Genomic DNA, 27,638 nt, shown 5'->3' on the forward strand with positions numbered 1-27,638 from the left:
TAACCTTGGTGCTTCACTCCTATGGTGGGCCTGGACTTTTTCTGCATACACCCCCTGGTTGCCACCATACCACATTCCAGTCCCTTCAGGCTGTCTCCATGCAGGATGAGTTTCAGGCTCTCCCTGGGTTTGTCCTCTAAAGCCTGAGTTTTAGCACCCAGCCCCCAAGTGTAGCAGCAGATACGTGTCTCAGGCTGGGGAGGGCAGGGTAGAGGAATGGACTGTCTGTACAGGTCTCTTTCTGTTCTGCCTTCTGCAAACCAGCTGCTGTGCTCTCCTCCAACCCTCTGAAGCTCCCTTTCTGTCCCAGTGATCTTCCCACCAGTGAGGGGGTTTCCCAGGGTGTAGGAACCTTTCCTCTTTCAGAGCTTCCTCCCAGAGGTGCAGGTCTCTTCTTACTTTTTTTTTTTCCTTTCATCCTACCCCATTACATGGAGATCTTTCTTGCACTTTTAGGTTCTGAGATCTTCTGCCCTTGTTCAGTAGGGATTCTGTGAGAATAGTTTCACACATAGATGTATTTTTGGGAGGAGGTGAGCTCCATGTCCTTCTATTCTACCATCATGATTGGAGCCCCTTGAATTATCTATTTTGATTGGGTCTTTTTTTTTTTTTTTTTTTTGCCATACGCGGGTCTGTCACTGTTGTGGCCTCTCCCGTTGCAGAGCACAGGCTCCGGATGCGCAGGCTCAGTGGCCATGGCTCACGGGCCCAGCCGCTCCGCAGCATGTGGGATCTTCCCGGACCGGGGCACGAACCTGTGTCCCCTGCATCGGCAGGCGGACTCAACCACTGCGCCACCAGGGAAGCCCATTGATTGGGTCTTTTTTATATTTTCTATTTCCTTGTTAAAATGATCTGTGTTTAGATCACTTATCTTTCCTAATTCAGTTAGAATATTTATTACCAATGTTTTGAATTCTTTATCTGGAAAATTGTTTATTTGTTTCATTATTTTTTTTAGGGTATTTCTCTTGCTCTTTCAATTGAGAGTAGTTCTGCCTTTTCATTTTACTTAACTTTCTCTGTCTCTGTGAATTTAGGTGAAATGGTTATCTAATGCGGTCTGGAAGGGTGTTCTTATGTGGGCGAGTCCCTATGTAGACTGCATATGCCCAATGCCTCTGGTGGGGGGGTGCTGGATTTGATGTGGACACCAGTCACATCTTTCCTCAGGGTGTGCTGGCTGCTATTACCTTGGTAGGGCATGTGGCTGGAGATGGAAGAGCTAGAGCCTGCATAGGGTGTGAGGCAGGACTTCCTCTCTGCTCAGTGGCCAGCACTGCCCTGACAGGGCTGGAGTTAGTTCCTATGTTGCTGGAGCAGAAGCCTTGAGGTTTGGGCTTGAGCTGTTCTGTTCCCTCCAAGAGTATGTTTTTTTTTTTCTCTTTGCACTGGGAACTTTGCCCCAAAGGTGGGTAGTGCTGAAGCAAGTGGGTCTCATGTGCTTACAGAAACCCAGACCTCTGCCTGTGCAGATATCTGTGGCTCTGCTCAGATAGAGCCCATGGTTGTGTCTTTTCCCTGGTTGTGACAGCCCCAGGTCTAGTGCTGCCTTGTGCCATGGAGTGAGCTGGCCAGGATGGTTTGCTTGGCTTGGGCTGGGGTACACAGCAAGGTGGCTGCAGGAGTTCTAGCAGCTGCACTGCCATCAGAAGTCTGGACTGCTTCTGCGGCACTGCTTGAGTAAGTGCCATCAATGGCCACCGCTGCCTCACCTGGGCTCTACCCCAGGCCCCTGGGTCACCTCTGTGTCCCTAGGTCAAATCTTTTCCCTAGTCCCGGCCACCCTAGATCAGAGAGGGGTGCATGGCAAGGTGGCATCTGATAGGGCAGGACTCTCTCTGCCCAGCCTGGTGGCAAGCCAGCACCTGTGTGCTCTTCATGAGTGGAGTCTTGGCTTCTCCAGCCTATCTGTCCTAGTGGTTCTCCAAACAGCCAAGGGGGCTTGTCTCCTATTCATGGGACCCCTGGACTGGGATGCTGTCTGTAGCTCAGCTTGCTCACTCCCCAGGGTGAGTGTCCATCTGTGTGATTTTCCTTTCCCTCTGAGTCCCCTCCCTGGGGCACAGGGCCTGACTCAATCACTTTTCTTTCTGTCCTACCCAATTACATGTGTATTTTTTGACAGGCTTTGTTGCATAGGAGTCCTTCTGCCAATTTCCAGTTTGTTTTGCATAAGAATTGTTCCACATGTAGGTGTATTTTTGATGTATTTGGAGGGAAAGGTGAACTCCATGTCCTCTTACTTGGATATCTTGATTTCCTTCCCTGTTTATGATTTATAAAAAGTGATTTCTTAAAAGAAATGATATTTCAATTAGGATTAATGTTGTAAATGTCCTCTAAGCATTGCTTTAGCTGTGTCCTACAAATTTTGATATATTGTGTTTTCATTTTCATTGAAAATATTTTCTATTTTTAACCTTTGGCTTCCTCCTTTTGTTTAGAACAGTTTTAGAACTGTTGTTTAATTTCCAAAATTTGAACTTTTTCAGTTACCTTTCTATTATTACTATTTTAATTTTATTATAGTCAGGAAACATACTTTGTATGATTTATTTTAAAATTTGTCGAGGTTTTATGGTCCTGAGTATGGTCTATCTTTGTGAATGTTCCATGTGCACATGAAAGCAATATTATTCTACTACTGTCGTATTGATAAATTCTACAAATGTCAGTTAGGACTAATTTGTTAATTGTATATTCAGATAATCCATGTAGTGATTTTGTGTCAACTTGTTCTGTCAATTACTGAGAGACGAGTTTCAAATTCTGTAACTATTAATGTACTATTACTCAGCTATCAAAAAGAATGAAATAGGGCTTCCTTGGTGGCGCAGTGGTTGGGAGTCCGCCTGCCGATGCAGGGGACACGGGTTCGTGCCCCGGTCCGGGAAGATCCCACATGCCGTGGAGCGGCTAGTCCTGTGAGCCATGGCCGCTGAGCCTGCACGTCCAGAGCCTGTGCTCTGCAACGGGAGAGGCCACAACAGTGAGAGGCCCGCGTACCGCAAAAAAAAAAAAAAAAAAAGAATGCAATAATGCCATTTGTAGGAACATGAATGGACCTAGAGATGATCATACTAAGTGAAGTAAGTCAGAGAAAAACAAATACCATATGATGTCACTCATATTTGGAATCTAAAAAAAATGAAACAAATGAACTTATTTACAAAGCAGAAACAGACTCACAGACTTAGAAAACAAACTATGGTTACCAAACAGGAAAAGTGGTGGGGAGGGATAAATTAGGAGTTGGGAATTAACATATACACACCACTATGTATAAAGTAATCAACAAGGACCTACTGTATAGCACAGGGAACTCATCTCAATATTCTGTAATAACCTAAATGGGAAAAGAATCTGAAAAATAAAGATAAATGTATTGATATATGTATAATTGAACCACTTTGCTGTACATCTGAAACTAACACAACATTGTAAATTAACTATAATCCAATATAAAATAAAAATTAAAAAGGGACTTCCCTGGCAGTCCAGTAGTTAAGACTCTGTGCTTCCAATGCAGGGGGCACAGGTTCAATCTCTGGTTGGGGAACTAAAATCCCACATGCTGCATGGAATTGCCAAAAAAATAAGAAAACAAAATCTGTAACTATTTCTTTTTGAATTTTATTTTTTTATACAGCAGGTTCTTAGTAGTTATCTATTTTATACATATTAGTGTATATATGTCAATCCAAATCTCCCAATTCATCACACCACCACCACCACTACCACCACCACCCCCTGCCACTTACCCCCCTTGGTGTCCATACATTTGTTCTCTACACGTGTGTCTCTATTTCTGCCCTGCAAACTGGTTCATCTGTACTATCTTTCTAGGTTCCATATATATACGTTAATATAGTGTATTTGTTTTTCTCTTTCTGACTTACTTCACTCTGTATGACAGTCTCTAGATGCATCCACGTCTCTACAAATGACCCAATTTCATTCCTTTTTATGGCTAATATTCCGTTGTATATATGTACCAGTTCTTCTTTATCCATTCGACTGTCGATGAGCATTTAGGTTGCTTCCATGACCTGGCAATTGTAAATAGTGCTGCAATGAAAATTAGGGGTGCATGTGTCTTTTTGAATTATGATTTTCTCTGGGTATATGCCCAGTAGTGAGACTGCTGGGTCATATGGTAATTCTATTTTTATTTTTTAAGGAACCTCCATACTGTTCTCCATAGTGGCTGTATCAATTTACATTCCCACCAACAGAGCAAGAGGGTTCCCTTTTCTCCACACACTCTCCAGAATTTATTTCTTATAGATTTTTTGAGGATGGCCATTCTGACCTGTGTGAGGTGATACCTCATTGTAGTTTTGATTTGAATTTCTCTAATGATTGGTGATGTTGAGCATCCTTTCATGTGTTTGTTGGCAATCTGTATATCTTCTTTGGAGAAATGTCTATTTAGGTCTTCTGCCCATTTTTGGATTAGGTTGTTTGTTTTTTTGATATTGAGCTCCATGAGCTGCTTGTATATTTTGGAGATTAATCCTTTGTCCGTTGATTTGTTTGCAAATATTTTCTTCCACTCTGAGGGCTGACTTTCGTCTTTATAGTTTCCTTTGTTGTGCAAAAGCCTTTAAGTTTCATTAGGTCCCATTTGTTTGTTTTGTTTTTATTTCTATTACTTTAGGAGGTGGGTCAAAAAAGATCTTGCAGTGATTTATGTCAAAGAGTGTTTTCCTATGTCTTCCTCCAAGAGTTTTATAGTGTTTGGTCTTACATTTAAGTCTCTAACCCATTTTGAGTTTATTTCTGTGTATGGTGTTAGGAAGTGTTTTAATGTCATTCTTTTACAAGTGGCTGTCCAGTTTTCCCAGCACCACTTATTGAAGAGGCTGTCTTTTCTCCATCGTATATCCTTGCCTCCTTTGTCAGAGATTAGTTGACCATAGGTGTGTGGGTTTATCTCTGGGCTTTCTATCCTATTCCATTGATTTTTACTTCTGTTTTTGTGCCAGTACCATATTGTCTTGATTACTGTAGCTTTGTAGTATAGTCCAAAGTCAGGGAGTCTGATTTTTCCAGCTACATTTTTTTCCCTCAAGATTGCTTTGGCTATTCAGGGTCTTTTGTGTCTCCATACAAATTTTAAGGGTTTTTGTTCTAGTTCTGTAAAAAATGCCATTGGTAATTTGATAGGGATTGCATTGAATCTGTAGATTGCTTTGGATAGTATAGTCATTTCTACAGTATTGATTATTCCAACCCAAGAACATGGTATATCTTTCAATCTGTGTCATCTTTAATTTCTTTCATCAGCGTCTTATAGTTTTCTGAATACAGGTCTTTTAGCTCCTTAGGTAGATTTATTCCTAGGTATTTTGTTTTTCTTGTTGCAATGGTGAATGAGATTTCCTTAATTTCTCTTTCTGATCTTTCATTGTTAGTGTATAGGAATGTAAGAGATTTCTGTGCATTAATTTTGTATCCTGCAAATTTACCAAATTCATTAATTAGCTCTGATTAGTTTTCTGGTGGCATCTTTAGGATTCTCTATGTATAGTATTATGTCATCTGCTAAGTGACAGTTTTACTTCTTCTTTTCCAGTTTGTATTCCTTTTATTTCTTTTTCTTCTCTGGTTGCCATTGCTATGACTTCCAAAACTATGTTGAATAATAGTGGCGAGAATGGACGTCCTTGTCTTGCTCGTGATCTTAGAGGAAATGCTTTTAGTTTTTCACTATTGATCATGATGTTTGTTGTGGGTTTGTCATATATGGCCTTTATTATGTTGAGGTAGGTTCCCTCTGTGCCCACTTTCTGGAGAGTTTTTATCATAAATGGGTGTTGAATTTTGTCAAAAGCTTTTTTCTGCATCTATTGAGATGATCATATGGTTTTTCTTCTTCAATTTGTTAATATGGTGTATCACATTGATTTGTGTATATTGAAGAATCCTTGCATCCCTGGAATAAATCTCACTCAATCATGGTGTATGATCCTTTTAATGTGTTGTTGGATTCTGTTTGCTAATATTTTGTTGAGGACTTTTGCATCTATATTCATCAGTGATATTGTTCTGTAATTTTCTTTTTTTGTGATACCTTTGTCTGGTTTTGGTATCAGGTTGATGGTGGCCTTGTAGAATGAGTTTGGGAGTGTTCCTTCCTCCTAAATTTTTTGGAAGAGTTTGAGATGGATGGGTGTTAACTCTTCTCTAATGTTTGATAGAGTTCACCTGTGAAGCCATCTAGTCCTGGACTTTTGTTTGTTAGAAGATTTTTAATTACAGTTTTTATTTCATTAGTTGTGATTAGTCTGTTCATATTTTCTATTTCTTCCTGGTTCAGTCTTGGAAGGTTATACCTTTCTAAAATTTGTCCATTTCTTCCAGGTTGTCCATTTATTGGCATAGAGTCTCTTATGATGTTTTGTATTTCTGTGGTATCCATTGTAACTTCTCCTTTTTCATTTCTAATTTTATTGATTTGAGTCCTCTCCCTCTTTTTCTTGATGAGTCTGGCTAATGGATTATCAATTTTATCTTCTCAAAGAACCAGCTTTTAGTTTTATTGATCTTTGCTATTGTTTTCTTTGTTTCTATTTCATTTGTTTCTGCTCTGATCTTTATGATTTCTTCCCTTCTGCTAACTTTGGGTTTTGTTTGTTCTTCTTTCTCTAGTTCCTTTAGGTGTAAGTTTTGATTGTTTATTTGAGATTTTTCTTGTTTCTTGAGGTAGGATTGTATTGTTATAAACTTCTCTTAGAAATGATTTTGCTGCATCCCATAAGTTTTGGATTGTCATGTTTTCACTGTCGTTTGTCTCTAGGTATTTTTTGATTTCCTCTTTGATTTCTTCAGTGATCTTGGTTATTTAGTAGCATATTGTTTAGCCTCCATGTGTTTGTGAATCTGTAACTATTATTATGAATCTATTTCTCTTTTCAATTTTATTGGGTTTTGCTTTGTACATTTTGAAATTCTGTTGTTAGTGCAGAAAACATTTAGGATTTTAAAGTCTTGTTGGTGGATTGACTTGTTGAATAATTAACCTATTTTTCCATGGTAGTATTCATTATCCTGAAATCTATCTTATCTGACAATAATACAGCCACTGCACCTTTCTTTGGATTAATGATTGCATATATGTCTTCTCCCATCCCTTTACTTTTAATCTTTTTATATCTTTGTGTGTTTTTTGAGTACAGCACATATTTGGTGTTGGTTTGTAACATAATTTGACTATCTCTGCTTTTAATTGAAGGGTGTTATTCTATTTATATTTAATGCAATTATTAATATGATTGGATTAAAATTTATCATACTGTTTGTTTTTTGCTATTTTCCCATAGAAGCATACAGGCATTTTTGTGCCTTACTTTGGATTATGTATTTTTTATGGTAAGGTTTTATTTCCATTATTGGCTTATTAGTTATGCCCCTTTTCTGGAATATTTGTAGTGGTTGTTCTTGATCTTTTGGTATAAATCTTTAATTTATCACAGCTTACCTTAAAATAAGTAAGAATTAAAATACTTGAAAAGTTTCTTTCTTTTTCTCTTGATGTCAAGATTTTCTCTTTATCTTTTGTTTTAAGCAGTTAGTTTAAGATGATGAACATAGTGGTGTTTTCAGTATTCATTCTGTTTGAGATTCTTTCAGCTTCTTGGATCTGTGTTTTGATTTTTTTTTATTATTTTGGGAAAATCTTTGCTATTATGTCTTTTAAAAAATTAATTAATTATTTATTTTTGGCTGCATTGGGTCTTCATTGTTATGCACAGGCTTTCTCTAGTTGCAGAGAGTGGGGCCTACTCTGCTGTGGTGCACGTGCTTCTCATTATGGTGGTTTCTCTTTGTTGCAGAGCATGGGCTCTAGGCATGTGGGCATCAGTATTTGTGGCACATGGGCTCAGTAGTTGTGGCTTGTGGGCTCTAGAGTGCGGGCTCAGTAGTTGTGGTGCATGGGCTTAGTTGCTCTGCAGCATGTGGGATCTTCCTGGACCAGGGCTCGAACCCATGTCCCCTGCATTGGCAGGCAGATTCTTAACCACTGCATCACCAGGGAAGTGCTGGCTATTATGTCTTTAAGTACATATTCTGTCTCATTTTCTCTTTCTTCTCTTTTTGGGTGCCAACTACAAATTGGAACCTGACATCTACCTCTACACAGATTAAATTATGAGTTGCTGCAGCTGCTGACCTTCAATAACTCCTGAAAGGATTTCAGGGTGGCAAGCAGGAATGAGGCACTCTGTGCTCTGGGAAAAACTGGCAGAACAGGTCTTTAGATAGATATTTTCGTGAGAAGATTTTATGAGCCCAATTCCTGTGTCTCCTCATATCTAGAAAAGCAGTAAAATCCTTCATGGTGACATCTGCTCTTCATGACTAGCGGCGACCTTATGCAAAAAAATATGCACTTGATTGCATATACTCCCCCTTCACCAAAATCACATATATGCTGACCTCTTCCCTACTTCTTTGGAGCAGTTTCTCAGAGTTATCTGAAATGCTGTCTCCTGGGCTATAGTCCTCATTTTGTCCCAAATAAAACTAACACAAATAAAACTTAACTACTACTACTTCTCCTTCTCCTCCTCCTCCTCCTTCTTAAGATGGTGATGATGAAAATGATGTCTCTTCATGCATCAATCTGAATAATTTCTCTTTCTCAATCTTCAAGTTTACTGATTATTTCCTCAGCTGTATTGAGTCTATTTATGAGCCCATCACAGTAATTAAAAAAACAATTATTTATTTAATTTACATTTTTGGCTGCATCACGTCTTAGTTGCAGCATGCGGGCTCTTCGTTGTGGCATGCAGGCTTCTCTAGTTGTGTCACGTGGGTTCTGTACTTGTGGCATGTGGGCTCTCTAGTTGTGGCATGAGGGCTTAATTGCCCCACGGCATGTGGGATCTTAGTTCCCCAACCAGGGATTGAACCCACATACCCTGCATTGGAAGGCAGATTCTTAACCACTGGACCACCAGTGAAGTACTTGAGCACATCACAGTAATTCTTTACCTCTGATATTGTGTAATTTTATTTCTAGCATCTCCATTTGACTTAGATTTTATTTCTCCTTTCAAATTCTTCATCTATTCATGCATGTTGTCTAACTTTTCCACTCACTCATTTAACCTATTAACTATAATTATTTTAATGTCCCTGGTTAATGTTTTCTATATCTAAGCCATCGTTAATCAGTAAATGATTATTTTATTTCTTGACAGTGGGTTGTTTTCCCTTTTTGTTTTTGTAACTCTTTATCAAATGCTTGACATTTTAGTGTTAGTAGAGAATGAGATAAATAGTACTGAAACCTGGAAATGGACATGCTTCTTTTTTTGAGTCCGTCTAGTCAGGAATTGTGACAGGTTACTTTTTCTTGTTGCTACCATTACTTTCTATGTGCCACAGGCTTCAAATTCCTCCAGTGATGGGTTGTTGTATTCTCATGCTCAGGCGGGTGTCAGGGTTGCTGGAGTGTTCTTCTTTGTGTTCATGCTCCCCACTCAGCGTTTACACTTCCTTGCATTCCTGCACAATAGATGAGGTCCCTCTCCAAGCTTATACTCCTGTGGGGAGGAACAATAATTTTCCTTTTACCTTCTAGGTTCTTGGCTAAGACCCTCCTGTAATAAAAGACACATTAACAGGAGAAAAGCAAACAGAAGTTTAATAGCATGCATACCTCCTATATACATGAGAGATACCCAGGAAAAGCAAGTAATTCCCCAAAGTGACTCAAGTCACCACCATCTCCATGTAAACACCATCCCCAGCTAAAGACAAAAGAATATTTGGGGGTGGGGGAAAATGAGTTACGGGATGTTACCAGGATGTTACATAGTAAACAAGGGTAAGGTTGTTATGCAGATTTAAGTCATTGCCTTCTCCATTGACAAGAGCTGTTAGAGATTTAGTCACCCTCTTATTCCTGGTACAGGGAGGGAGATGCCCTTACAAATGGAGGTTTCCCTTATAAATGTAAATGTCTCTTACAAAAGTGTAACTTTAATTCAGTTTTCTGAGCTTCTCCTTTGCTTGCTGTTTCTTAAAAATAACCATCCTAAAATAATCCTTATGCTAAAAAGGCATATTTTGGGGTGGTATATTCTACCCCCATCACTCCTCTCTCAGCATTATAATGCTGCTGCTTGTTATTTGGTGCTAAGCTTGTGCTTACAACCTAAGAATTCTCTGTTACCCTGGTTCAGCTGCAATCTTAGGCTATCTTCTTATGCCTGGGCCTCAGAGGCAGGGCTTTTTTAGTATATTCCTGACCCTGCTTTGTGCCTTGTTCTGTGGTTAGTCTTCGGTGATAGTTTTTGACCATCTCAAAGATGTAAAGTTTTTCGTTTTTTCCTATTCTTATTCCAGCCACCATATGAATTCCTCTGTGCCCTTAAATCAATAGGATTTTCTGTCCCTCCTTCAGTAATTTAAGACATTTGCTTCAGAGCAAAAAGTGACCAAGGAAAGTAAGTGAGGCTTACTGCTTTCAGAAGCTGCTGATGAGGGTTTGCAAGTCTACAAGCCTGTGGGGTGGAGGGTGAGGCTCCATGCTCTCTCTTGCTCTGCCCCCAATCTCTCTCATTAGCATTGGCTAGACATCTCTGGAATAGAGGTTGCAACTGTCAACAATAACAACAACAAATGCAGAAGGCTGCAAATAAGAAAAGAATTTATCTGGGGTCTTAAGAATTGCAATTCAGGAGACATAGATTCAGGTAGAACTGAAAGAGCGTTCCAGGGAAGAGAAAGACTCAGGGGCTTACAAAGGCAAAAGCCACGAGGCTATGCTCTGACAGAGGAAGGAAATATTTGTCCTTGAGGGACGGCTGTCACAAGTCATTTCAGATGAAGTGTCCATAAGTATACTGATGTTCTGGATGCCTTTGTCAGAACAATAAATGGTCAAAGAGTCAGATTCCACCCAGGCTGAGACGTGCAAATGTCACACTTCCTCAGTGCCCTCCAGGCTCCATTTTTGGAAAGCCCTCCTAGCAATAACAATTCCATTTTGATTTTCCTTGCACACAACTAAGTGCAAAATATACTTGGGTCTGAGGCCCTCATTCATTTCAAAGTGACACTCAAGTTCTCACTTGTTTTTTTAATACTTGTTAAAAGCTTAGCTAATCCACTCTTATAATTTTATGCTTTAATCTGCTTTTATGGAGGCTACCTCTTTCCTTTGTGCTCTGCCATAAATGAGCTAGACTGTATGTCTACTCATACCTACCACTACCACCCATTTAATCAACCTGTCCTTAAGTTGGAATTGGACCTTTAAAAACATGTTTTGGCCTTTTTAGAGGCCTATTTAGAGCCATGTCCTGGCCTTCATAAACAAACTAAGAAGAAATGATTTTCTTTTACTCAGATGATTCTTCTATTCTCCAATTGTGTAGTTCCTGAGGAGCTCATGTAGAAGGAGGGGGGTGGGCCCTGCCGATTACCTCAGCCCTGAGGGATTCAGTCCATTGGAGCTTCTTCCTGTTTCTCTCTACAAAGAATCCAGAACAGAGGACCCTCCCAGCTCCCATTTCATAGTGTTTACCACCCCCCACTTCCCCCCTCCCCAGCCCCCCAGATTTTGAGGGATTGCAGGCTGAACATCAAAGTCTGATTATTTGGGAAAAGAAAATAAACACTGACTGCTGTCATAACAGACTACAGAAGGTAAAACATGGCAAAACCATGGCCATGGCATGCAGGGAAAGACCATCACAGATTCTCACTGGGTAAGAGAGGTCTGTGAAAGGGAGCAGAATACAACACCCCAAAATGTGGCACTCTGGCATACAGATTATTTTGAACTGAAGACAATCAAGGCCCAAAAGACTTAGGAAGAGCTTTTAAACTCCCCCTTAACCACCTAAAAGAATTTAGATAGAGGGCCTGGCTCAGGAAGGCAGCTATCACCAGAGATAACGACAAAGAGCATTATGGGTAGGTGGTGGGCTGGGGTGAGTTTGGCAGGGCCTGTTCGTTCAGATGCCTCTCTGTGTGCTGTTGTTCCTGATTGTCATAAAAAACATTTGTCTACAAAACATGTTCTTCTCCTCTTCCTGAGAATTGTCTTCCTTCCCTTTGAAGCTCCAGATTGCTATCCCTTCTCTTTAGCTCCTGACGGCATATAGGCCTCAATTGCCTGGGAGTATTGGAACTTCTTATGTCTATGTGAGGCTCTGTACATATAAAATCAAATTTGTTTTTCTCTTGTTAATCTGTCTTATGTTTATTTAATTAATAGATCAGCCAAAAGAAGTTAGAAGGGTAGAGGAACTCCTCCCCTCCCCCCATATATTTAGTGACCTTGAAGGGATTAACTTCACTGGCTGGACACTGCTTCCTTTGAGGCTGCTGCAGCTGAGAGTTCCTGGGACCTCTGACAAAAAAATCAGCACAAGGAATAAATTCTTACCAAGTCAGTCTCCCAGATCTCTGCCTGAAAGGTCCAGTGGGAGCAAGGGTGGTGAGAGTCCTTTTTCTTACTTCCCTTTCCTAAATTTAGATTAACAGGAGAAAATATTTGTGGAAATAGTTCCTTGGGTATAGTGAGTTTGGTAAAAATTTGTTACTCTTGGGTTTTATTGATCTCTTTCCTCCCAGAGGTAAACTGTTTTTCTTTGTCTCTGTTGTATCATTTGTCATAAGGAGGAAAACCATAGGCTAGAACGCAGGCATAGACCCTATAAGACTGCTGTTTGAGCAGGCCCCGCAGACTGCTGAGTTCACGGTTCTCACCAGATTGGCATCTGTCTAGACAAACTTTGCTGTGGGTTAATGTGGTTGAGGCAAAGGCTGTTAATAAGGGACATCTTGGAAGCTACAAAATTGGTGAGCATGGGTTGAGCATTTAACAGCACTTTAAAGTGCTCACTTCCTAGCTCAAAGACTCCCATATTAGAAAAAGTGGGTCATAGAATGGGTTAGATTGACACTAGATTACGCACCAACCTCAAGAAAATTTTCAAGCAGTGAGGTACTCTGTAAAGCATCACATAAGCCTCAACTCAGTGGCACATCCCTTTCAGGAATTGCTTTGACTCCAAGAGACCCAAGGCTTACCTAAACCTGTTCATGTGCATATATATATTTAAAAAAAAAAAAAAAAAGAATGAGGATTTCCTTTCATCCTTTTATCTTAAAATTTTTTTAAATTTATTTTTTATTGAAGTATAGTTGTACAATATTATATGTTACAGATGTACAATATACACAATTTTTAAAGGTTATACATATATACTCCATATATAAATGGAGTATAAAGGTTATACTCCATTTATAGTTACTATAAAATATTGGCTATATTCCCCACGTTGTACAGTATATCCTTGTAGCTTATTTTATATATAATAGTTTGTACTTCTTAACCCCCTATATTGCTCCTGCCCCCTTCCCTCTCCCCACTGGTGACCACTAGTTCCTTCTCTATATCTGTGAGTCTCTTCTGTTTTATTCACTAGTTCATTGTATTTTTTAGATTCCACATATAAGTGATGTCATACAGTGTTTGTCTTTCTCCAACTTATTTTACTAAGCCTAATACCCTCCAAGTCTGTCCATGTTGCTGCAAATGGAAAATTTTTATATCTTCTTTACCCATTCATCTGCTGATGTACCCTTAGGTTGCTTCCATATCTTGGCAATTGTAAATAATGAAGCTATGAACATTGTGGTGCATGTATGTTTTAGAATTAGTGTTTTATTTTTCCTCAGATATATGTATGTATATATATCCAGGAGTGGAATAGCTGGGTCTTATGGTAGTTCTATTTTTAGCTCTTTGAGGAAACTCCATACTGTTTTCCACAGGGGCTGCACCAATTTGTATTCCCATCAACAGTGTATCAGAGTTCCCTTTTCCCCATATCCTCACCAACATTTGTTATTTGTATTCTTTTCTTTTTTTTTTAGTTTTTTTTTGAATTTTAGAATTTTATTTATTTTTTATAAAGCAGGTTCTTATTAGTTATCTATTTTATACATATTAGTGTAGACATGTCAATCCCAATCTCCCAATTCAACCCACCACCACCACCCCTGCCACTTTCCCCCTTGGTGTCCATACATTTGTTCTCTACATCTGTGTCTCTATTTCTGCCCTGCAAACCAGTTCATCTGTACCATTTTTCTAGGTTCCACATATATACGTTAATATACTATATTTGTTTTTCTCTTTCTGATTTACTTCACTTTGTATGACAGTCTCTAAGTCCATCCATGGCTCTACAAATGACCCAATTTCGTTCCTTTTTATGGCTAATATTCCATTGTATATATGTACCACTTCTTCTTTATCCATTTGTCTGTTGATGGGCATTTAGGTGGCTTCCATGACATGGCTGTTGTAAATACTGTTGCAATGACCACTGTGGTACATGACTCTTTTTGAATTATGGTTTTCTTGGGGTATATGTGCAGTAGTGGGATTGCTGAGTCATATGGTAGTTCTATTTTTAGTTTTTTAAGGAAATCTCCATACTGTTCTCCATAGTGGCTGTATCAATTTACATTCCCACCAACAGTGCAAGAGGGTTCCCTTTTCTCCACACCCTCTCCAGCATTTACTGTTTGTAGATTTTCTGATGATGCCCATTCCAACTGATGTGAGGTGATACCTCATTGTAGTTTTGATTTGCATTTCTCTAATAATTAGTGATGTTGAGCAACTTTTCATGTGCTTCTTGGCCATCTGTATGTCTTCCTTGGAGAAATGTCTATTTAGGTCTTCTGCCCATTTTTGGATTGGGTTGTTTGTTTCTTTAATATTGAGCTGCATGAACTGTTTATATGTTTTGGAGATTAATCCTTTGTCCGTTACTTTGTTTGCAAATAATTTCTTCCACTCTGAGGGCTGACTTTTCGTCTTCTTTATAGTTTCCTTTGTTGTGCAAAAGCCTTTAAGTTTCATTAGGTCCCATTTGTTTGTTTCTGTTTTTATTTCCATTACTCTAGGAGGTGGGTCAAAAAAGATCTTGCTGTGATTTATGTCAAAGAGTGTTCTTCCTATGTTTTCCTCTAAGAGTTTTATAGTGTTTGGTCATGCATGTAAGTCTCTAACCCATTTTGAGTTTATTTCTGTGTATGGTGTTAGGAAGTGTTTTAATGTCATTCTTTTATATGTAGCTGTCCAATTTTCCTAGCAACACTTATTGAGGAGGCTGTCTTTTCTCCATTGTATATCCTTGCCTCCTTTGTCAGATTAGTTGACCATAGGTGTGTGGGTTTATCTCTGGGCTTTCTATCCTGTTCCATTGATTTATACTTCTGATTTTGTGCCAGTACCATATTGTCTTGATTACTGTAGCTTTGTAGTAAGGAGTCTGATTCTTCCAGCTACATTTTTTTCCCTCAAGATTACTTTGGCTATTCAGAGTCTTTGTGTCTCCATACAAATTTTAAGATTTTTTTGTTCTAGTTCTGTAAAAAAATGCCATTGGTAATTTGATAGGGGTTGCATTGAATCTGTAGATTGCTTTGGGTAGTATAGTCATTTTCACAATATTGATTCTTCCAATCCAAGTACATGGTATATCTATCCATCTGTTTGTATCATCTTTAATTTCTTTCATCAGTTTCTTATAGTTTTATGCATACAGGTCTTTTGTCTCCCTAGGTAGGCTTATTCCTAGGTATTTTATTCTTTTTGTTGTAATGGTAAATGGGAGTATTTCCTTACTTTCTCTTTCAGATTTTTCATCATTAGTGTATAGGAATGCAAGAGATTTCTGTGCATTAACTTTGTATCCTGCAACTTTACCAAATTCATTGACTGGCTCTAGTTGTTTTCTGGTGGCATCTTTAGGATTCTCTATGTATAGTATCATGTCATCTGCAAACAGTGACAGTTTTACTTTTCCCATTTGTATTGCTTTTATTTCTTTTTCTTCTCTGATTGCCATGGATAGGACTTCCAAAACTATGTTGAATAATAATGGTGAGAGTAGATATCCTTATCTTGTTCCTGACCTTAGAGGAAATGCTTTCAGTTTTTCACCATTGAGAATGATGTTTGCTGTGGGACTGTCATATATGGCCTTTATTATGTTGAGGTAGATTCCCTCTATGACCACTTTCTGGAGAGTTTTTATCACAAATCGATGTTGAATTTTGTCAAGAGCTTTTTCTGCATCTATTGAGATGATCATATGGTTTTTATTATTCAATTTGCTAGTATGGTGTATCACATTGATTGATTTGCATATACTGAAGAATCCTTGCATCCCTTGGATAGATCCCACTTGATCATAGTGTATGATCCTTTTAATGTATTGTTGGATTTTGTTTGCTAGTATTTTGTTGAGGATTTTTGCATCGATATTCATCAGTGATGTTGGTCTGTAATTTTCTTATTTTGTAGTATCTTTGTCTGGTTTTGGTATTAGGGTGATGTGGCCTCATAGAATGAGTTTGGGAGTGTTCCTTCCTCTGCAATTGTTTGGAAGGGTTTGAGAAGGATGGGTGTTAGCTCTTCTCTAAATGTTTGATAGAATTTGCCTGTGAAGCCATCTGGTCCTGGGATTTGGTTTGTTGGAAGATTTTTAATCACATTTTCAATTTCAGTGCTTGTGATTGGTCTGTTCATATTTTGTATTTCTTCCTGGTTCAGTCTTGGAAGGTTATTCGTTTCTAAGAATTTGTCCATTTCTTCCCATTGTCCATTTTATTGAAATAGAGTTGCTTGTAGTAGTCTCTTATGATGTTTTGTATTTCTGCAGTGTCTGTTGTAACTTCTCCTTTTCCTTTCTAATTTTATTGATTTGAGTCCTCTCCCTCTTTCTTGATAAGTCTGTCTAATGGTTTATCAATTTTGTTTATCTTTTCAAAGAACTAGCTTTTAGTTTTATTGATCTTTGCTATTGTTTTCTTTGTTTGTATTTCATTTATTTCTGCTCTGATCTTGCTGATTTCTTTCCTTCTACTAACTTAGGATTTTGTTTGTTCTTCTTTCTCTAGTTTCTTTAGGTGTAAGTTTAGATTGTTTATTTGAGATTCTTGAGGTAGGATTGTATTCCTATAAACTTCCATTTTAGAACTGCTTTTGCTGCATCACATAGTTTTTGGATCATTGTGTTTTCATTGTCATTTGTCTCTAGGTATTTTTTGATGTCCTCTTTGATTTCTTCAGTAAACTCTTGGTTATTTAGTAACGTATTGTGTAGCCTCCATGTGTTTGTGTTTTCTACGTTTTTTTCCATGTAATTGATTTCTAATCTCATAGCACTGTGGTCAGAAGAGATTCTTGCTATGATATCAATTTTCTTAAATTTACTGAGGCTTGATTTGTGACCCAAGATGTGATCTATCCTGGAGAATGTTCCATGTGCACTTGAGAAGAAAGTGTAATATGCTGTTTTTGGATGCAATGTCCTATAAATATCAATTAAATCCATCTGGTCTATTTTGTCATTTAAAGCTTGTGTTTTGTTGTTAATTTTCTGTTTGGATGATCTGTCCAGTGGTGTAAGTGAGGTGTTAAAGTCCCCCAGTATAAATGTGTTACTGTTGATTTCCTCTTTTAGAGCTGTTAGCAGTTGCCTTATGTATTGAGGTGCTCCTATGTTGGGTGCATATATATTTATAATTGTTATACCTTCTTTTTGGATTGATCCCTTGATCATTATGTATTGTCCTTCCTTGTCTCTTGTAGCATTCTTTATTTTAAAGTCTAGTTTATCTGATATCGGTATTGCTACTCCAGCTTTCTTTTGCTTTCATTTTGCATGGAACATCTTTTTCCATCCCCTCACTTTCAGTCTGTATGTGTCCCTACGTCTGAAGTGGGTCTCTTGTAGACAGCATATATATGGGTCTTGTTTTTGTATCCATTCAGCGAGCCTGTGTATTTTGGTTGGATCATTTAATCCATTCACGTTTAAGGTAATTATCGATATGTACATTCCTATTACTATTTTCTTAATTGTTTTGGGTTTGTTTTTGTAGGTCCTTATCTTCTCTTGTGTTACCCACTTAGAAAAGTTCCTTTAGCATTTGTTGTAGAGCTGGTTTGGTGGTGCTGAATTCTCTTAGCTTTTGCTTGTCTGTAAAGCTTTTGATTTCTCCATCGAGTCTGAATGAGATCCTTGCCGGGTAGAGTAATCTTGGTTGTAGGTTCTTCCCTTTCATCACTTTAAATATATCATGCCACTCCCTTCTGGCTTGTAGAGCTTCTGCTGAGAAATCAGCTGTTAACCTTATGGGAGTTCCCTTGCATCTTATTTGTCATTTTTCCTTTGTACTTTCAATAATTTTTCTTTGTCTTTAATTTTTGTCAATTTGATTACTATGTGTCTCGGCATGTTTCTTCTTGGGTTTATCCTGCCTGCAAGTCTCTGCACTTCCTGGACTTGGGTGGCTATTTCCTTTCCCATGTTAGGGAATTTTCTACTATAATCTCTTCAAATATTTTCTCAGGTTATTTCTCTCTCTCTTCTCCTTCTGGGACCCCTATAATGTGAATGTTGTAGCATTTCATGTTGTCCCAGAGGTCTCTTAGGCTGTCTTCATTTCTTTTCATTCCTTTTTCTTCTGTTCCACGGCAGTGAATTCTACCATTCTGTCCTCTAGGTCACTTATCTGTTCTTCTGCCTCAGTTATTCTGCTATTGATTCCTTCTAGTGTATTTTTCATTTCAGTTATTGTATTCATCTCTGTTTGTTTGTTCTTTAATTCTTCTAGGTCTTTGTTTAACATTTCTTGCATCTTATCGATGTATGCCTCCATTCTTTTTCTGAGGTCCTCGATCATCTTCACTATCATGATTCTGAATTCTTTTTCTGGAAGGTTGCCTATCTCCACTTCATTTAGTTGTTTTTCTGGGGTTTTACCTTGTTCCTTCATCTGGTACATAGCCCTATGCCTTTTCATCTTGTCTCTTTCTGTGATTGCGGCTTTTGTCCACAGTCTGTAGGATTGTAGTTCTTCTTGCTTCTTCTGTCTGCCCTCTGGTGGATGAGGCTATATAAGAGGCTTGTGTAAGTTTCTGATGGGAGGGACTGGTTGTGTGCAGATCTCAGTAAAACTTTAATCCACTTTTCTGCTGCTCGGTGGGGCTGGGTCCCCTCCCTGTTGGTTGTTTGGCCTGAGGCAACCCAACATTGGAGCCTATCCAGCTCTTTGGTGGGGTTACTGACAGACTCTGGGAGGGCTCACGCCCAGGAATACTTCCCAGAACTGCTGCCCAGTGTCCTTGTCCTCAGTGTCCTTGTCCTCATGGTAAGCCACAGCCACCCCTGCCACTGCAGGAGACCCTGAACACTAGCAGGTATGTCTGGTTCAGTCTCCTATGGGGTCACTGCTCCTTTTCCTGGGTCCTGATGCGCACACTACTTTGTGTGTGCCCTCCAAGAGTGTAGTCTCTGTTTCCCCCAGTGCTGTCAAAGTCCTGCAATCAAATCCCATTCGCTTTCAAAGTCTGATTCTCTAGGAATTCCTCCTCCCGTTGCCGGACCCCCAGGTTGGGAAGCCTGATGTGTAGCTCAGAACCTTCACTCCAGTGGGTGGACTTCTGTGCTATAAGTGTTCTCCAGTTTGTGAGTCACCCGCCCAGCAGTCATGGGAATTGATTTTATTATGATTGCGCCCCTCCTACCGTCTCATTGTGGCTTCTCCTTTGTCTTTGGATGTGGGGTATCTTTTTTGGTTAATTCCAGTGTCTTCCTGTTGATGATTGTTAGTTGTGATTCTGGTGCTCTTGCACGAAGGAGTGAGCACACATTCTTCTACTCTACCATCTGGAACCAGAAAAAAAAGTTATTTGTATTCTTTTTGATGATAGCCATTCTGACAAGTGTGAGATCATATCTCATTGTGATTTTGATTTCCATTTCCCTGGTGAATAGTGATTTTGAGTATCTTTTCATGTGCCTGTTGGCCATATGAATTTCCTCTTTGGAAAAATATCTATTCAGTTCTTCTGCCCATTTTTTAAACTTTATAAAAAACTGTTGACATATGAGCTGTTTATAAATGTTGAATATTAACCCCTTAATGGTCATATCATTTGAAAAATTTTCCATAATTCAGTAGCTTTTATTATTGTTTTGTCAGTGGTTTCATTTGCCATGCAAAACCTTTCAATTAGGTCCATTTGTTTATTTTTGCTTTTATTTCCCCTCCTTGAAGAGACAGATCCAAAAATATTGCTACAATTTATGTCAATGATTGTTCTGCCTATGTTCTAAGAGTTTTATGGTTTCTGGTCTTACATTTAGGTCTTTAATCCATTTTGAGTTTATTTTTGTATGTGGTGTTGGAGAATGTTCTAATTACATCATTTACATGCAGCTCTCTGATTTTCCCAGCACCACTTATTGAAGAGACTGCTTTTCTCCATTGTTTATTCTTGTTTCCTTTGTCATAGATTAATTGACCATAAGTGTGTGTGTTTATTTCTGAGCTCTCTATCCTGTTTCATTAATATATGGGTCTGTTTTTTGAGCCAGTACCATACTGTTTTGATTACTTTAGTTTTTTTAGTATAGTCTGAAGCCTGGAACTGTGATTCTTCAGCTCTGTTCTTCTTTATCAAGACTGTTTTAGCTAATTGGGGTCTTTTGTGTTTCCATACAAATTTTAAAATTGTTTTAGTTCTGTGAAAAATGTCATTGGTAATTTGATGGGGATTGCATTGAATCTGTAGATTGCCTTAGGTGGTACAGTCATTTTGACAATATTGATTCTTCGAATTCAAGAACACACTATATCTCTCCATCTGTTTGTGCTGTCTTCAACTTCTTTTGTTACTGTCTTACAGTGCTCTGACTACAGGTCTTTTACATCCTCAGGTAGGTGTATCCCTAGGTATTTTATTCTTTTTGATGTGACAGTAAATGGGATTATTTCCTTAATTTCTCTTTGTGATAGTTCATTGTTAGTGTACAGAAATGCAACAGATTTTAATTAATTTGTATATTAATTTTGTATCCTGAAACTTTACCAAATTCATTAATGAGTTCTAGTTGAGTTTTGTATCTTCTTTAGGATTTTCTGTGCATGATATCATGTCATCTAGAAACTGTGACAGTTTTTCTACATCCTCGCCAATTTGGATACCCTTTATTACCATTTCTGGTCTGATTGCTGTGACTAGGATTCTAATGTGTTGAATAAAAGGTGAATGTGGACATCCTTGTCTTGTTCCTGATCTTAGAGGAAATGCTTTCATCTTTTTGTCATTGAGTATTATGTTAGCTGTGGGCTTTTCATACATAGCCTTCATTATGGTGAGGTATGTTCCCTCTATACCCACTTTCTGGAGAGTTTTCATCATAAATAGATGTAGGATTTTGTCAAAAGCTTTTTCTGTATCTATTGATATGATCATATGGTTTTTATTTTTCAGTTTTTGAATGTGGTATATACATTGATTAATTTGAAGATATGGAAAAATCCTTGCATTCCTCAGATAATCCCCACTTGATCATTGTGTATGATTCTTTTAGTGTATTGTTGGGTTTGGTTTGCTATCTCATGGAGGATATTTGCATTTATGTTCATCAGAGATATTGGCCCATAATTTCCTTTGTGTGTGTGTGAGTGTGATATTTTTGTCTGGTTTTGGTATCAGGGTGATGGTGGCCTCATAGTATGAATTTGGAAGTATTTCTTCCTCTGCAGTGCTTGGAATATTTTGAGAAGGATACATGTTAACTGTTCTCTAAATATTTGGTAGAATTCAGCTGTGAAGTCATCTGGTCCTGGACTTTTGTTTGTTGGGAGTTTTTAAATTACTGATTCAATTTCATTACTGGTAATTGGTCTGTTCATATTTTCTATTTCCTCCTGGTTCATTATTGGGAAATTGTACCTTTCTAAAAATTTGTTCATTTCTTCTAAGTTGTCCATTTTATTGGCATATGGTTGTTCACAGTAGTCCCTTATGATCATCTGCATTTCCATGATGTTGGTTTTAACTTCTCCTTTATAATTTCTGATTTTATTGATTTGGGCCTTCTCCCTTTGCTTTATGAGTCTGGCTAAATGTTTATCAATTTTGTTTACCTTTTCAAAGAACCAGATTTTGTTTGATATTTTCCATTTTTAAAAGCCATTTATTTCTGCTGTGTTAGTTATGATTTCTTTTCTTCCACTAACTTTGGGTTTTGTTTGTTCTTCTTTTTCTAGTTCCTGTAGGTGTAAAGTTGGGTTATTTATGATTTTTGTTTCCTGAGATAAGCTGTAGGACTATAAACTTTCCTCTTAGAACTACTTTTGCTGTGTCCCATAGGTTTTGGATTGTGATGTTTTGATTTTCATTTGTCCCTAGTTAGTTTTTGATTTCCTCAGTGATGTATAGCATATTGTTTAGTCCCCACGTTTGTGGTGTTTTTTCCTTGTAGTTTATTTCTAATCTCACAATGTTGCGGTGAGAAAAGATGCTTGATATCATTTCAATTTTCTTAAATTTACTGAGGCTTGTTCTGTGGCCTAGCATCTGCTCTATCCTGGAGATTATTCCATGTGCACTTGAAAAGAATGTGTATTCTGCTTTCAGATGGAATGCTCTATATATATCAATTAAGTTCATCTTGTCTAATGTGTTGTTTCCTTATTGATTTTCTGTATGATCTGTCCATTGATGTAGAGTGAGTGATAAATTCCACTACTGTTATTGTGTTACTGTCAATTTCTCCTATTATGTTTGTTAATATTTGCCTTATGTATTTAGTTGCTCCTATGTTGGGTGCATATATATTCACAATTGTTATATCAATTTCTTGGATTGATCCCTTGATCATTATGTAGTGTCCTTCTTTGTCTCTTGTAACAGTCTTTTTTATTTGATTTACTTTGTAAAATATTTATTTGGCTGTGCCAGGTCTTACTTGCAGCATGTAGGATCTTTGATCTTCATTGTGGAATGCAGGATCTTTTTTAGTTGTGGCATGCAGGATCTTTAGTTGCAGCATGCGAACTCTTAGTTGTGGTATGTGGGATCTATTTGCATCCTCCTCTGGGATACTTGCTGCATCTTACCTCCTTTGTGACACCTTTTGCATCTTTGTTTAAGCCATAAAAAAGGCTTATTGGTTTGAGTTACTATTGAGATTAATGTAAGATCCTACTTGTCAATGGCCAGATCATGGATGCTTTGTGTTCTGTTTTTTTGGCTGCGCCACACATCTTGCAGGATCTTGGTTCCCCAAACAGGATCAAATGTGCGCCCTGGCAGTGAAAGCGCCAAGTCCTAACCACTAGACCACCAGGGAATTCCCATGGATACTTTGAATTGGCTATATTTGAATTAAAAAAATAGATTTTTAGCTTTCATTCTAAAAAATTTTCTTATTTGGTACCTATGGAAAGACCAAATTTTTAAAAGACACAAAGGACTATACTGGCCCTTAATAAGAGAGTCCCTTAATAAGATGAAGGAACAGAAATTAGACTTAGAACCAAAAACTAAATTCCTCTTCTTGAAGTCCAGCCCCATCACCTCAGCAAAACCCCTTAACTCCCAAATTCCCCCTCCTTCCACAGAAAATCCCTCAAACACTCAGCTGCCTATTTTGACTTCCCTTTCTTTACAAGATTTATGAGAGTGCTCTGGCCTAATCTCCAGGCCTGGGGTATACAGGTTACTCATGTAAATACTAAAATTCAGGAATTGAATTTAGCAGAAGCACCCAAGATAGGCGGTAGGGCTTACTCTGTTGTCCCTACAACTCCTCCACTTTCCAGAACTCTGTAAGCAGGCTCCGCCAACTTAAGGCCTTCCTATACAATGTCTTTTGTGGACGTATGCTAGACTCCCACCCAAAGCAGCACCACCTGGACAGCAGCAGATTTTTAAAATTTTAATGACCCTTTACCTCCACTTTCAGAAGATCCTATCAAATTCAGAGAGAAACCTAGAAAGATCAGTGGCCATTCACAACCTTGGTCACAGGGACCTTGATTAGCTGCTAGTGGGTGTTCTTCCTACTCATGATTACACTGTAGTTAACAGACAAGTGAGACAGCTCCCTGAGGAAAGCCCACACCACACAGAGGATACAGATGACCAGAATTTCTTCTAGGCCTGCCTACAAATGATCAGCTGAAGGCTAATACTCAGGGCCTGACAGAAGCAATAGTTGAGGCTTTTTTCCCCTAAGGTGAATTGGCTCAAGTTTGAATTGTGAACTCAGAAAGAACGCCTTTGTTAAAATGCTTTATACAGACTTAACAAAAGGCATACTGGCTTCAAGTCTTTGTGAAATGATTTACTAAAACATTCCAGACAAACAGCTCTAAATCCAGAACATATAAAACTTTTGATTTCCATCTTAGTTGACACTCTCCCTGACATAAAGAAATAAATTGAAGATAATGTAGTTGGATGGGAGGATCAGCCCCTTGATACCATTTAGGCGGCAACCCAGTTATTTGAGAAATGAAAAGCAACTGTCCTTATCTTAAAATCCTTTGCAAAAACAGAAATGTAGCTCTAGAAAAAGTTACTATCCCCCAAAGCTCCCCTATTCACCTCAAAATGCTTGTAGATATTATAAAATATCAGGACATTGGAACAGAATTGTTCTAAAATGAAGGAAAAATTTAAATAGTAATTATCCTAAACTTCTGATAATAGAGAAATATACCTCAAAACTCCTGGGAAAAAACTTTCATTCTTTTTCTGTCCTTTGAAATGTAAATCTCACCATGTCTTTAAAATGTAAACACCCCAGGAAACAGCTAAAATACAACCCATACTCATCAGAGAAGAAGAGGGGTGGAGGGGAGAGGCTTTTAAAAAATATAAACTACCATGTCCCAAATCTAGTCAGGTAAACCTAACTTATTCAAACTGTTGTTTTGTAAACTAGTGAGTTTTATATTATTATAACCATCTCATGGCTAAATTTCAAAAATGAAAACTATAAAGTTTCTGTATCTGTCTAATCTTTATGTGTCTATATCTATCTACCTATCTATGTATCTCTCTCTCTCTCTCTCTCTATTGCAGATGTGTTGTATTTTCTACCTCTGAATGATATTGCTAAAATTAATTTGTAAAGAACTCCATTTAATTGACTTAAAAACAAACAAGTGCTATATAAATTAAGTATACTCTCAGAAGTATAGAAACTTAACCTAAATGTTTTTCAAGTTTACATGATCTGGGACAACCTAGGGTAAATAAAATCTAGTCAAAGATGTGAACATGTCTTGAGTTCTCAATATTGAATATATAATGCTTTGATTTTACCTTGGTTTTTTAGTAAAATAAGTTCACATCAGTTACAAAATTTGTCAGCAAGAAAAATAGCTTGGGGTGATGGGTGACTTTGTCTCATGAAGTTATCATGGGTAATCTAAACATAATTTTTGGGAGCAAGTGATTTAGATAGGTGTAAATGGGATAAGAGTTTTTAGGTGAACTTTTTCCCACATAATTATGTTTTATGGTATGTGTACTTACATAGTTTCCCAAATGTTTTTGGTAACTTACATACTTAGAGTTTGCTAAGTTCAGTTAAATGATAAAAATTCACTGAATATCTAGATCAATTCTAAATAAGATAAAATACTGAAACATTAATTACTGAAAATAGATTTACCCACTTTTGATTTCCTTTTACAGAGGAACTGAAAATATTTGGATCTATTGGTTTCTACGTGTTTCATGCCACACTGAAAAACTGTACTATAAGAAAGACATGTGTTTCTAGAAATTATAAAATGTGTTCATAAATTTGCCAATCTAAAGATGCTGTTCTAACAGACAGTTCATAATTGCTTACTTAGTTTTCATTAGGAATTAAGGTTTCTAAGGGTCAAGAATTCTAACGTGTAACTTTTAGTTACTACAAATAATAAGGGAAACAACTCTGTATGCAAGGAAAGTTGAATGTAGTTTTATTTTTTGTTTGTTTAGAAAAGGTACAAGGTATGGAGAAGCATTTTTATCGAGGGAAATTAAAGTGATTTTGTCCTAAATTAAATCTGGTTATTTCAGAATGGGAAGGAAGGAAATGAAGGACACACTATGCACATAGAAAGTTAAAAGGAGAGAGGAAGAAGAAATCTTTTGTGATCAAGTTGGCTAAAAATTGAACTGGCTTTATAAGGGTTGTAAAATTAAGCTTTAATACCAATAGTGTACTTATGTAAAACTGAATTTTCTTCTGCTAAAAGGACAGGTTTTTTGGATTATTGGTCTGCTCTTAAAAGAAATTTAAAATAAGGTTTTTCTTTACTTTTTAAGTAATCTGCCTAGAAAGCAAAGATTTTGTTTTATCAAAATAATTTCCTGTGATGCTTCATGTTATCTTTAGCACTAGCTCTTTGATTACTTAAATAAATGAAGTCTTTGATATTAAAATAGCTAAGTTTTATTCAGAAGTATGTAACTTTCTGTATTTGCCTTTGAAATCTCTTATTGTCACTTTAAACTGGATAATTAAGTATTGTTTCTTAATGATCTGTGGTCATTTTTAGTCAAGTGTCCAAAACATTTTGATATTTTTGAAACATTTTCCAAAATCAAATTCTAAATGAAGTCTTTCTGATCTGCAAGTAACTTTAGAAGTCTTTCTGATCTGCAAGTAACTTTAGAATTTCTCCGTAGGGCTTCTGGAAAATTTATTCTCTTATTTTAAAAAAAGAGACGTTACTCTAATTAGGCTTATTTGATATATTAAATTCCATGGGAAGCATTATCAAGTAAGTGATGCTAAACCTTCTTAAGTTATATTTGTATGGATATATATTATTAATATATGTCCTGATGTAATGATGTAAATAGCCATAATTCTAGTTATCTTAAAATGTTGTATGTAACAGAAATAACTAAATTTCCTTGTCAATAGAACTTCAGTGAACTCTCATCAGATTTTTAACCATGGCCATTTTTAAGTCTTTGTACTTTATAAACAGTTATTGTTTTATTCTCATGCTTTTGCAAATATGTTTCATCTTCAGAGAGATTCATGGAAAGGACTCTGACAAGTTCTCTAGAATACAGGTTTCTGATCACTTTAAGATAATTCACGAAAATGGGTAAGAATTTGCAGAACTCTAACAGGGAAACTGATGGCTTCATGAAAATGCTAAAAAAATGATCAATCAATATCAACAAGAATTAGTTTTATGGGATTGAATGAATTGATGAAGATTATTATAATTTTTTAATGACTTTGTTTGAAACATTGCTGGTTCCTTAATGTTTTGTTTTTCCAGATTAAGCAAACCTTTTTTCTTAAGCTATCTATGACTTACAGCAACATGGTAAAGTATAGCTTTGTGAACAAAGATGAAATAGTTAATTTTTCTTCCTACATGATCCGTTCAGAATTAGGAAAACATCAGTGAGTATTCTTACTTTCATGGCAATTTAGTTATTTGCATAAATTCAGTAAGAATCTGTTCTTGTAGAAGGATGCAATTGGAAAACTTGGTTATATTACAAAGGTTTTGGCTAGAATGTCTTATTTGACAATATGCATAGAATCAGATATGACCAGATAGCTTTAAGGAACTAAAGTTGACTTCATGGAGCCAATAAAGCCCCTCAGAAAAACTGCCCTATTACATTGTTTACAGGGTTACCCATAGCCTTACCACATGAATAAGGAAGGTCATTTCCTGGCAAGTGCAGGAAACTCAGGATATTTGGGGGACCTTGAGAAGAGACGAATTCACCCAAATCTACA

The 27,638-nt window shown here is 37.4% G+C and overlaps 1 long non-coding RNA gene across 3 annotated transcripts in view; it reads right to left on the bottom strand.

Annotated features, from left to right (window-relative positions):
- Positions 1-3,773: 3,773 nt before the first annotated feature.
- Positions 3,774-27,638, bottom strand: part of LOC137231017 (uncharacterized) — a 131,018-nt gene continuing 107,153 nt past the window's right edge. The window contains exons 3-4 of one of the 3 annotated variants that reach the window (XR_010946343.1): positions 12,419-12,498; positions 3,774-9,563 (exon numbers count right to left, since the gene is read on the bottom strand). This is a non-coding gene — a long non-coding RNA (uncharacterized lncRNA). Of the gene's footprint in view, positions 9,564-12,418; positions 12,499-13,592; positions 19,734-27,638 lie in introns of those variants that run through there. The other 2 variants (XR_010946342.1, XR_010946344.1) reach the window with 2 other exon arrangements.

The sequence above is a fragment of the Pseudorca crassidens genome, chromosome 9, assembly GCF_039906515.1.
Source record: "Pseudorca crassidens isolate mPseCra1 chromosome 9, mPseCra1.hap1, whole genome shotgun sequence".
In the NCBI taxonomy this organism is placed as follows: domain Eukaryota; kingdom Metazoa; phylum Chordata; class Mammalia; order Artiodactyla; family Delphinidae; genus Pseudorca; species Pseudorca crassidens.